Consider the following 12,930-nt stretch of genomic DNA (forward strand, 5'->3'; position numbering starts at 1 on the left):
AGTGCAAACTGAGTATAAATATGGGCCCCAGTTTTAAAACATTTTTGAGGATGTCAAAATGAACACCTTTACATTGACCCCTATGATACATCACTGCATTGCATTTGAACTGAATGATGCTTAGGAACCTTTAAGTATTATTTAAAACTTAGAATGCGATACGATTAAAAAAACTCTGTATATCTATAGAGAAATAAACCTGAAAGGGATCAGTTTCTAGAGCCAAAACAATTGATCAATCCAAAGCACAATCCAAGACACCTTATCGAGCTGGATTTTGGCATTACGTGGCAAACCACAATCATGGAGGTGTACTTTGTGTTTGGATAATTTACTTTTGGGCAACAGCAGCTGACTCAAAAATATAACTGAACAAATAAGTGTGCAAATACCTTTGTTTAGTTATTTGGCTATGAACATAGCATATACTATGGAGCAGAACATAGCATGTACTATGGAGCAATAATTAAGAAGAGAGGTTTCCATGTTTTGGCATTATGATAATGCTTCTTTAATGAACAACTGTGGTGCAAAAAAGTTTCGAGTAGGAATGGGAAAACTTTTTATTATTCTCACATCAGTTGGCAAAGCAGGGATATGTTGACTCTCATGGCCTAGAATGAAGGTTCTGATTACAGATGGCAAAGTTAAAAAATTACCATACTGCTTTCTGGCCTTGAGCGTGTAGTAAATATAGCAAATTAAACTGCAAAGTCTCATAATAATAGGTAAGAGGTATCATACACCATAAGGGCTAGGTGGATTACCGCTCGAGCTGGGATTGATATGCAGGAATAAAAGAACAGTCAGGAAATGTGTGAGTTGGGGAAGGGCGCAAGAAGGTTGTGCCGGGCACAAATATTTCTTCAATAGGCTCTTTGGAAGATAATAACTGACGTACAATAGTGCGTTTAAGGTACAATTTTGAGTAGGGATGCATGACGATACGAAAGTACTACCTTACTTTTTTTTAGTAATTATAGTTAAGAACTTTGAAAAGTTTTTTAAAAAACAAATCAGTGTCAGAAACCTTTCCTGCTTGTGCGTATAAATGAGATAATCTCCAAAGAATTCCACTTATAGGTGAAAATGCAAAAAAGGTTTGTATAAAAATTTCAGATCAGTTGGGATAATTGAAATAATAAATTCATAGAGCAGAAACATGCACACATATCTGCATTTGTATCCAATTTTCCATTATGGTTGCTAAGGTTCATTAAAGAAATTAGAAAAAAAACATGAATTAAAACATCTTCTATCACAAGAGCAAGAGAATCATAAAGTAGGAAGGTTTTTAAAATATTTGGTCGAGAAAACAGATTTGTTCTATTGCACCTCTTTCCTATCTTTTCATGCAAATGCGTCATTATAACTATAGGCAGCATATATCATGTGCCTTTTCATTCAGCACAATGGCATGGCTTCTTCCAATCTCCAATTGTCATGTTTTCTGGACAATCAAATTGGTCACTTCCCAAATAGGCCCTTTTATAGTAATGAAATATTATGAAACGTTGCATGTCCCAACTAAAGCCACAGCTACATTTGATTAAATTTGAACCTATCATTTAATTTTCCCGCCTCCAATGATTATGAAACACTTTAGTGGAAATACATCCAGCTTAAATTTTACATTTAGAAAATTATTTTGGGTTGAGAATATATGTTGTAAATAAGATTACAGAACAGTGTAATCTTTTACCTTTCAATTTCTATTCAGGACAGATAGCCTACGTTGTCAAAGAGCAACACTTGTTGAAGTGGCAGGTCCTAAACCTTAAGAATCGTCTTATATCATTTTCCAAGGAAAAGTACTCCTGGATGTGGAGCTGTGCGAGGTTGGACACTTTTCAGAGTTTTGAGAGTGCAGAAGAAATGTTCAGAGAAACCTAGTTTTGATAAAGAGTTTGACTTCTGGACTACATATTAACCACGCACAGAGGATGCTGAATTTCTTAAATTTAGACACTAGCAGTGGTACAAATGGGGGTGGTGATTGTAGGAGCGATGCAAACAACACTGGAACTGCCACCACTGATGATACTAGGTATACGTATAAAAATTATTTTCTGAGGTTTCATGAAAAGTAGTTTGAAATTGCTGCAATGAATGAAATAAGCCAAAATTACAGTGTGAGGCCCTCTACAGAAGAGGTTTGCTCCCTTTGTCTCTGATATCTAGGTATATTCTTGCATATGGTCTATGTGTTTCCTTGTGCAGATTTAGTGCAGGAGAAGCTGCATTATGCTGCATGGATCCTTTTACTAATACATCTTAGTCACCATGCACAACATTTTGATTTTAATCCTGGTGTCAAGTACCATTCATGTGTTTTTATGGCTGGCTGAATTAAGTTTAAGGCCATTTAACAAGTTTTCAATCATGAGGAGAGCAGCATTTTGTTTCCTGGATCACATATTGAGCTAATATACTCTCTATGGTGTGCGTGTTGCCTCTTTAAAAGTATTTGAGGATGCTATTCCAAAGTAACTATCCATCCAATGCTATAAACTTGTTTTGGTATTTTCTTTATTAAGTGACTAACTTCCTGTCTTACAGAATGTATTTTCGGCACAGCTCATGATTCCAGCAGCATTTTGGCTTGTCAGCATATTCACTGAAAAAAATAAAGGTTTTTCAAGTAACGATAGCTCGCCCCCTAAGGTAACCATAACTCACGCCCATACTATACACAGGTTTGTTTTCAAAAAGTTGACTGCTAATGTTTCATTTATACTTTTAACCCCTTCGCTGCCAGGCCTTTTCCCTCTCAGGTGACAGGCCTTTTTTTGGCTATTTGGAGCAGTTTGCGCTTAGGCCCTCATAACTTTTTGTCCACATGACCTACCCATGGCAAACTTGTGTCCTTTTTTTCCAACATCCTAGGGAATTCTAGAGGTACCCAGAGTTCGTGGGTTCCCCTGGAGGAGACCAAGAAATTAGTAAAAAAACAGCAAATATTTCGTTTAAAAAAAAAAAGAAATGGAAAAAAGGGCTGCAGAAGAAGGCTTCTGGTTTCTTCCCTGTAAATGGCATCAACAAAGGTTTTGCGGTGCTAAAATCACCATCTTCCTAGATTTCAGGAACAGGCAGACTTGAATCAGAAAAACAAATTGTTCAGCACAATTTTGGCATTTTACTGGGACATTCCCCATTTTTACAATTTTTTGTGCTTTCTGCCTCCTTCCAGTCAGTGACAGAAATGGTTGTGACACCCATGCTAGATCACGGAAAACTAAACATTTCTGAAAAATAGACAAAATTCTTAATTCAGCAAGGGGGTCATTTGTGTAGATCCTACAAGGTTTCCCTACAGAACATAACACCTGAAATAAAAAATATTGAAATTGAGGTAAAAAAACAGCCATTTTTCTCCATGTAACTTTTTCCTACGATGTCAGATTTTTTAAAGCAATATAGTGTTACGTCTGCTGGACTCTTCTGGTTGCAGGGATATACAAGACTTGTAGGTTCATCAAGAACCTTAGGTACCCAGAGCCAAAAAATGAGCTGCACCTTCCAATTGGTTTTCATTCTATACCGTGTATACAGCAATTCATTTGCTGAAATATAAAGAGTGAAAAATAGGTATCAAGAACACCTTTGTATTTCCAAAATGGGCACAAGATAAGGTGTTGAGAAGCAGTGGTTATTTGCACATCACTGAATTCCAGGGTGCCCATACTAGCATGTGAATTACAGGGCATTTCTCAAATAGTCATCTTTTTTACACACTGTTTCACATTGGAAGGAAAAAATTTACAGAAAGACAAATGGTAATAACACTTGTTCAACTATTCTCTGTTCCCCCAGGTCTCTCGATAAACATGGTACCTTACTTGCGTGGGTAGGCCTAATGCCTGCGACAGGAAACGCAACATGGACACATCACATTTTTACTTGAAAACTGACCTGTTTCTTGGAAAGTGCCTAGCTGTGGATTTTGGCCTCTAGCTCAGCCGGCACCTAGGGAAACATACCAAACCTGTGCATTTTTTAAAGCTAGACACCTAGGGGATTCCAATATGGGGTGACTTGTTGGGCTCTCACCAGGTTCTGTTACCCAGAATCCTTTGCAAACCTCAAAATGCGGCCAAAAAACACTTTTTCCTCACATTTTGGTGACAGAAAGTTCTGGAATCTGAGAGGAGCCACACATTTCCTTCCACCCAGCATGCCCCCTAGTCTCCTGATTAAAAATTGTACCTCACTTGTGTGGGTAAGCCTAGAGCCCATGACAGGAAATGCCCCAAAACACTATGTCGACACATCAAAACTATCAAATAAAAAACAACCTGTTTTTGCAGGGTGGGGCACCTGTGTTTTTGGTCCTGGGCTCAGCAGCCATCTAGGGAAACCTACCAAAAACATTTCTGAAAACTAGACACCCGAGGGAATCCATGGAGGTGGACTTGTGTGGATCCCCTAGTGTTTTCTAACCCAGAATCCTCAGCAAACCTCAAATTTAGCTAAACAATGATATGTTTTCCACATTTCTGTGTTTGATCACCACACTGGCACAAATTTCCTACCACCCAATGTTTTCCTCAGTCTCCTGGTAAAAGTGATACCTCACTTGTGTAGGTGGGCCAAGTGCCTGTGACAGGGAAGAGCCAAAAACATGTTGAAATTGAGGGGGAAGCAAAGCGGGTCCAAAAGGTCAGTTTGAAAAAAATATATGTTAGGCTGACAAGTTGGGCAGAATTTTTATCGGTATAGATGTGACAATGCTGGGTGGTAGGAATCTTGTAGATTCCTGTAGTTTCCAGAGGGTTCCATACACAAAAATGTGGAAAAAATGTGCTTTTTCAAGCAAAGCTGGAGGTTTGCAGGGCATTGTGGGTAAGAAAATGGAGCGGGGTGCATGTGAAGCACACCATCCTGGACTCACTCAGGAGTTTAGTTTTCAGATGTGTCTAGGTCTTGTGGATTTTTCTACATGGCAGCATCCAAAAGTTCAAAAAGTGGAGCCCTCTCCATTCCAAGTGGGACAATTTTGAGAGTTACAAAAGCTCTCACGGCCAAAATGTGAAACCGAAACACAAAATAATCCAATATCCTTTTTCTTGCCGTGGGATATAATGTTTTAGTGTGTGAGGGAGAGCTGAAAGACTGTTACCCCTTTAAGTTGGTGTGAGGGGCATAACCATGCTCATACTGGTTGGTAGCCACCAGCCCACTATTTTTTTTTTTGTATTCCCTGGCATCTAGTAGGCTTTCTGCCCCCCACCCCCAGGGAGTGGATCTGAGGTAACTGGCCCATCTGCCCACCGGAGGGCAGAACAACTGTAACCCTATTTATTTGGGGTGGGGGTTGGCCATACCCTGCCCTCTTTTAAAAAAAAAAAAAAAGCTTCCCTGGTTTCTGGTGGGCTTTCTGCCCCCACCGGTTAAGGACGTTATAGAAGTTCTCATGACTGCTGTAATATCTACGGTAATTAGCAGGGCACAAGTTATAGTTACCTTAGAGCGCAAGTTATAGTTACTAGAAAGAACTCTAACTATAACTGCTGAATTTCAGAATATAGCTATAACATCCCTATAACCTTTGGTTTTTTTCACAGAATTTATGTTTTTTTTTAATTCTATTTCCTAACTATAATATTCCTGTAACCATTGTTTTTTTTCAGTGAAATTCGACAGTTTTTTTTAACGTAAAGTAATTTGCAATACTATACGTTAATCCAACCACCACTGCACACGGCCTTTGGCCATGTCCTGTGGGCAACCCCTGTAACAACCCAACTCGTGCTGTGCATGACCTCTGGCTGTGCACAGTGTGGTTTGGCCACAGGGCCTGGCCTACCCAACTTTGCGCAGCTGGGCTTCGCTGCAGGGCCTGGCCTGCAACCAGTCCCCGCAGCCAAAGCAAATAACAATTGATCCCCACTTGGCCCCCTCTCCACCACATCCCCTGGGGTGTGGCCCAAAAAATATTTTTGGGGGTCTGGGAGGCTACACGACCCCCTTCCCAGGCCAATCTCGACCCCAGGGATCCCATCCTCTGGGGCAGGCCTAATTATCTATTTTTTGGGGGAGGGCGTCCCCCTACTCATAAGTACATGAACGCTCGAGGAGGTGGTGTTCCACAGGGCTGGGGGGACTGCATGGCCCCCCATGCACTTTGAGAAATGTCCCAGGGAGGTGGTTGTCCCAATGCAGGGGGGCCACCTGGCCCCCAGATAAAATTGGAGCTATGCCTTAGGGAGGTGGTGGACCTCAGGCTGCGGGGGGAGGCATGCCCTTTAAAAGTCCTAGAGAGGTGGTAGTCCCCCAGGCTGTGGAGATGCTGGAGGCCCCCTCTGTATTAAAATGTAAATGTCTCCAGCATCTGGCCCACCTGGGAGACTCACAGAAACAAGCACAGGAGCCCACACTTGGCATTTCAAATAAGATTGTGCCACAAATTCATGAATTTCGCAAATTAGAAGAAAATTAGAAGCCTCTCTGGGACCCCACCATCAGAGCTAAGGGGTTAGTTTGTCCCTACCCTGGCCCCTTTTCCTTCTTTTTCACTTTTTTTAGGGGGACTCAGCTGAATCCGAGTCACCAAATTGGCTGGCAACACTTCCTGGTTTGAAGTGTTGCCAGCCAATCAGTGCTCTGCATTTGCCGTGCACAAGCTCTAAATATTCACGAAGTTGTCGCGGCCAGAGATATTCAAATTTGCTTTCCCTTTAATATCTAAAAAACGATGGAATCAATTTACACCAAATATGCGTATCGAAAGCTAGCTTTCTTCCAAATTTGGTGTTATTCCATCCAGTGGTTCAGGCTGTAGTCACGCATAAAGGTCCTATGGGAATTAACATGGCAAATGCAACTTTTTTTAGCCCCCTTTTTCTTGGCTCCCGCTTGACAGATCACCTTCAACCCTCCTGTGCACAAGAAGAATCACTGACACTCTTTTATTGGAAATTTTTGTGAAGATTCGTCAAACAGAGCCAACTATATAGGCAAGTCAAAATGCATGGCATAATAGGTTCTCAGTGCTTGAATTAATTTTTTCACCTTCGGTAGACACCAAAAGCATTCTGGATGACACACCCAACACATTTGCAGCATACAACACCTTGTTCACAGGTGGGTTCCTCCATTCAACCTCATGCTTTAACATCACTAATGTGAAGATTAACAAAGGACTAAAAAACTCCCCTGCTTCTCAACAATAATATGGCAGCCATCTTTGACATAAATTTCTTATTACCATTAATATAACAATATAACTGCTTCTAACTCATATGCAGAAAATCTTCTTCACATAACCCAAATAAGATAGCAATAGTGGAGCTCATGATGTGATACAGCATTGTTGTCTAACATATCACCTAGTTAAGAAGCAACATAATCTTACTGTTTTATTTGATAACCAACATAATTATGGGCCTCATTACAAGTTGGGCAGTTGAACCATCACAACTCCAATAGGGTGATAGTGAGGTGGCCGTCAAGCCAGCGGCCTCTCCCCTGTCGTTTTACAATGTTTTCACGGGCTGACTGGCAGAAACGTTGTATTATGAAGTTTTCGCATGTCAGCCCGGCGGAAACAGTGGGAGAGGATTGGCATCGGCTCCCTCAGGGGGCCAAGGCCAATGCCTTCACACAGAGCACCCTCGGAATGCACACTGTCTGCCATAGAAGACAGATCACATTCTGAGGGTGCTGGTAGGGGGGCCCCTTCACTGCTCACAACATGGTTGTGGGCAGTACAGGGGGCCCCCTGTGGCCACCAGCACTTCCTTTCCATCAGTCTTTTTATGGCAGGGATCCCACCATGAAAAAGCTGACGGAAAGCAAAGCTGTGTTCAGCACGGTGGTGCCGAACTCGGCTTCACTGTAGCTGACTACAACTTTGACCTCCGTCAACCCATCAGGATCCCTGATTCCGGCGGAGACGGCAGTCTCCTGGCAGTTTGAACACCAGGATCTAACCCAGTGGTCGGACCACCAGGATTGTTGCGATCTAACCGTCACCTCTAGTTTGGCAATCCGTGAACTGCGAAACTCGTAATGAGGCCCTATGGGCCTCATTACGAGGCATGTTGGCGGTGGCAGTGGCGGTCCGACCGCCTACAGGCTGGTGGAGAAGTCCGCCAAATTATGAGTTCAGCAGTGTTCCACACAAAAGACCACCAAAGCACTGCGGGCACCGCAAAGCAGGATAGACAGCAGAGGTCGATTGGAGGCACCAACAGTGTGGCAGAGATCATGTTTCCACCTGACTTATTACGAGGTTGCACACCACCAAGATGACTGCCGCAGTCGAACCAACATGGAACACCAAGGGGAAACAAACAGTATAAAGGGAGACACTCACCTCCAGGGAGCTGCCATGGAACCAAAGCTAGACGTCATCCTGCTTCTCCTGCTTGCAGAAAGACAACAGAATTATCGCCGATGAGGAAGACAACAACTGTAAATACACATAATCAAGTGTTACATTTTTCATTTGTCATCATTTGTACAGTTAAATAACACACCATAAGTATGGGTTTGCGAGGTCTGCACTCACATATAGCAGTACAGTGTCACACATACTCACCTACTGCATCAAGGACACCCACACATACACAACATGCACACTGCAGCCAGCAGAAACGCCCACACCAGACGTCTATACCACACAGTCATGCACATCAACACAGCACAGGCCCAGGCACACAGATTAACATACAACATAGGAACTCATCAAAACAATATGACAACAACTGCACAAATATAAACACATGCCAAACACTCACAGTCAACACTGGCCAGGGACTCAACACACATACAGCACAATGTACAACCATCTGTAATGGAACACACACAACACCATCATATAACCTAGCAACCGACATACACATCACACGCACACACACAGCACAGCGAGCCTCTCATGCCATGCACAATACATGCTGACTCAAACGGTCAAAACACACAAAGCCACACAACACAACAACAAACACATATCACCACAAACACAACACAAAGCTATGACAATAACATTACAGCTACATACACATACCCATTACACAACATACATCCTATCCCTTGGAGACAACAGCACTGTACACAACCAAACATACTGCTCAAACAATGCATGACGCACAAGCAACGCACAGATACAAATACAAGCACACAACCAATGTCAGCAAGGAATAACTAAACCTAGGAAAAGAAATGCAGGACAAAGATGTAACCAAAAAGACCAACAACTGGTTCACTTTAAATGGGGGAAAATATGCAAAGAATATCAATGTATAAGACCATAGGCCAGTCCATTGTCCTCAATATGAACACCAAAGGCACAAAATGGTTCCCCTAATTGACTCCTGACTGCCATGTAACCTAAACAGGTAGGGGCATCAAGGGGGCAGGCAGGCACCTCAAGGATCCTTGGTGGGTAGGGGTTGGGCATGGGAGGGGGTTAGGGTTTTGTTTGGAAGGGAGTTGGGTGTTTTGGGAGGTATGGACTTCTTTTTGGTGGAGGGAGGGGCATGCGTGCTGGCAGGTGAGGCCTTGTAGGTAGAAGGGATGGCCTTGGGGAGGGAAACAGATTGCTTGGGGGTCTCACAGGGGAAAGTATGAAAAAGGTCAAGGTTAAAAAGAAAAACTTTCTTAGACACACGGGGATGATCATAAGAAGGGGGTTTGGGTGTGGAGGGTGAGGGAGTGGTTTTCTGACATGTTGACATGGATGTCTTGGGTGCATGTTTGTGGGAGGTGTGCTTGTGGGTGGGGGTATCTGTTGGGTGGGTGAGTGAGGACATTTATGTGTCTTGGGCAGAGGGGGTAGAGGTGCTGGGGGATGCCGTTGTGGGTGGGTGGCTGTCTGTAGGGCTGGTGACTGTAGGTATGGTAGAAGTGCTGCATGTAGGTATGTCAGTGGTTGTGGTGTCTGTGGGTGTGGTGACTGGGGTGGATGTCTTAGGGTCTGCTAGGGTGCTGTCTGCAGGTAGGATGGGTGTGCTGGTTGGATCAGTGAATGTTGGTGTAGTGTCTGCAGTTGTGCCAGGTGTTGTGACTGTGATGCTGGGGGTGTCGGGGGTGTCAGGGAAGGTCGTGACCGTTGCAGTGTCTGCAGGTGGATGTTATTTGTGTGCATGCCGGGGGTGTGGTGCTTATGTTTGTGTGCTACCCCTGTATGTTGAAGTGGATGCATGTGAGACTGTTTGCATGCTTTGGCTGGGTTGGGGAAAGGGGTTTCAGACTGGGAAGAGAAAAGTGGAGGGGGATGATAGACAAAGGGTGACTGGCTGCCATCAGTGTGGAGGCCAGAGCCTGAAAAGATCTCTGTAGGCCCACCAGTGCACTGTGAATGCCCTCCAGGAACCCATTGCTCTGTTGGATTTGAGATGTCAGTCACTGGATGGCATTCATGAGGGTAGACTTACCCACACAGATTGACCTCAGGAGGTCAATAGCCTCCACACCGAGGGCAGCAGGGCTAGCAAGGGCTGGGGCAGAGGTGCCTGTGGCAAAGGAGACACCCACCCTCTTGGATGGGAAGGCATGGACAACTGGGTGGGGGGGCTACATGGAGGGCAGTGATAGAACGGGGTTGGCAGACACAGATGGCACTGGACTGGTCCCAGATGGGTCCACCACCACTAGGAAGTGCCAATGGAGGAGGATTTAGAAGATGAAGTGGAACATCTGGTCTTCCTTGTGGCACTCCTTTTGCCCTCTGGGCCACTGGTTCCCTCGGTGTCTGAGGTGTTGTGACTGGAGGTCCCATGGCCAGAAGCTTCCCCACTCAGCTGTGCCCCGTCTCCTTCTGCTGCCAGTGCTGATGCTTAAAAAGTAAAAAATGCTCATCACATTCACAAAATAACACTTCCATCATACATTACACATAAGTCCAATAACATCTTGTTCACTAACACCCACTGGAAGTGCCAGTAAAATGCCAACATCATGTCATGACAAAATACAATGAATATCCCTCAAAATCAACATTGTAACACACCAGCAAAGCTAGTTGCCAGGCACCTACAATACCATGATTTACATAGTCCAATCACACTGACCATACCATGACAAGGTGGCTATGTCACTTGACACAGGTTCCCTATTTAGAACAACGTAGTCAAGCAGCAATCAAGCAATAGTTGATAAATGTAAAATAGCTTACTACAAATACAGACAACATACTTGAAACATAAATACTTTATCTGATGTCATGTACCAGGCAATGACACATGTTGGAAAGTAATGGCGTGCAAGCCGTGTGCAAATAAGCCATACCTACTCAATGTCATATAGTTACTAGCATACGATCGGGACACAAACCAACATGTGATACCTCAAATTGTCACATATGCCAAATTTTAGTCAAGGATTTAGAACAGATGTCACACACACACATGCACCAATTGTGATGCACAAAGGTGTGAGAATACAATGTGGACCATGGCATCAAGGAAATTGGCCTCCAGAAAACGAACAATATCACTCATGTCAGGATGAAGTAAGCTCTGACCAATGTCCCATACACAATCACAAGTTGCCAATAAGTGTATGTATCAAATGGACTACTGTTCTGTGCAGGAAGGTGAGAAACTGACCTAGCTAACTATACAGTGAGTCCATCAATATGCCACTGACTGACTATCAACATCACTACCCACACATAATACATGGCAAGCCCGACAACTGTCTGTGGGGATTCCTAGAGCCAAGGCATATGTGATTCCAACATAACTAAAACACCAACCATGATGCAAGCCAACAGCCTGGACACACTTACCCAGCTACTCACGGGTGTACATAAACTACCACAATAGCACCAAATAAGTGTCATGGCAAGAATGAGGGTCCCAAACAGCCAGGCCTCTTTGACATATCCTCCATAGCAATAGCAGGTACACATAGCAAATACCAATGTTGAGTCATGACTGAACCTTTCCACTTACACATGATGTTGACAATCAACTGTCTGGCCTATAGCTGTGATTAGGCTACCATTGCCTATGTGTCATACGTACAACAATATGCCAATGGAGAAAGTTGTGTGGCTAGTTTCTCCTATCAGAACATCAGCATGGTAATAACATTCCTACATCTGATACCGATGCATGTGTTCCTATAGAAATGTTGCAATATATCAGTGTTTTCCAACTTGCATTTTGTCTTCTCTGATGAGACATCACAAATGTCTATGTACATCTCTCACTTACCAAGGGGGATTATCTTACAAAAGGTATGCAGATGTTAACCATGTATGCCATGTGACATGTCAGATGGACATCACAGCCTCACATGATGCTGTCAATTATCAGAAACCCTTAAAAACTATAGGTGACTTGCATATGTCTGACTCTATGTTGCACATGGACACGGATCTTGAGACTATGCAGAGAACAGAGAGCAAGGACCTACACACCTTACCACTATGACATTGACAGAGTTGACCTGTTGGTGGGAATTAAAACCCACCAGGGTAGAAAAAGCAGTATAGTGGTACACATATGACACACTCATATGTGCCCTATTATGTGTCATTGGAATGATGGAAGAACATAGTTGAGTTACATGTCTCAAAATACATTTGAATGTGCACACCTGTGTGCTATGTATGGCTAGTGTACATCAATGTGTTCACAGGAGATCTGTGACACTTTGCAGTTAGCACATTGTCAGAACTAACATTATGTTCTCTCACTGAATAATCCTAGTAAAGGGGCAAACATGTGTTAGGTCTGTACTTACCCCCTTGTGGCTGCTGTGCTACCTTCAGACACACATCCAACTCAGGGAAGGCCATAGCAAAATGCAGGCCATTAGTGGGGTCATGGTCCGACGGGCACCCAGTCCTCGTTGGGAGGACATCCACAGGTGGTCCTCTGCAGTCTCTGGGCCCAGGGTCTCAGGTTCTCCCAACTCTTCCAACAGTGGGCGCTCTGCCGGCTGTGGATCCCCATGGTTCATACTTTCTTGGCGATGGCA

The sequence above is a fragment of the Pleurodeles waltl genome, chromosome 8, assembly GCF_031143425.1.
Source record: "Pleurodeles waltl isolate 20211129_DDA chromosome 8, aPleWal1.hap1.20221129, whole genome shotgun sequence".
NCBI lineage: Eukaryota > Metazoa > Chordata > Amphibia > Caudata > Salamandridae > Pleurodeles > Pleurodeles waltl.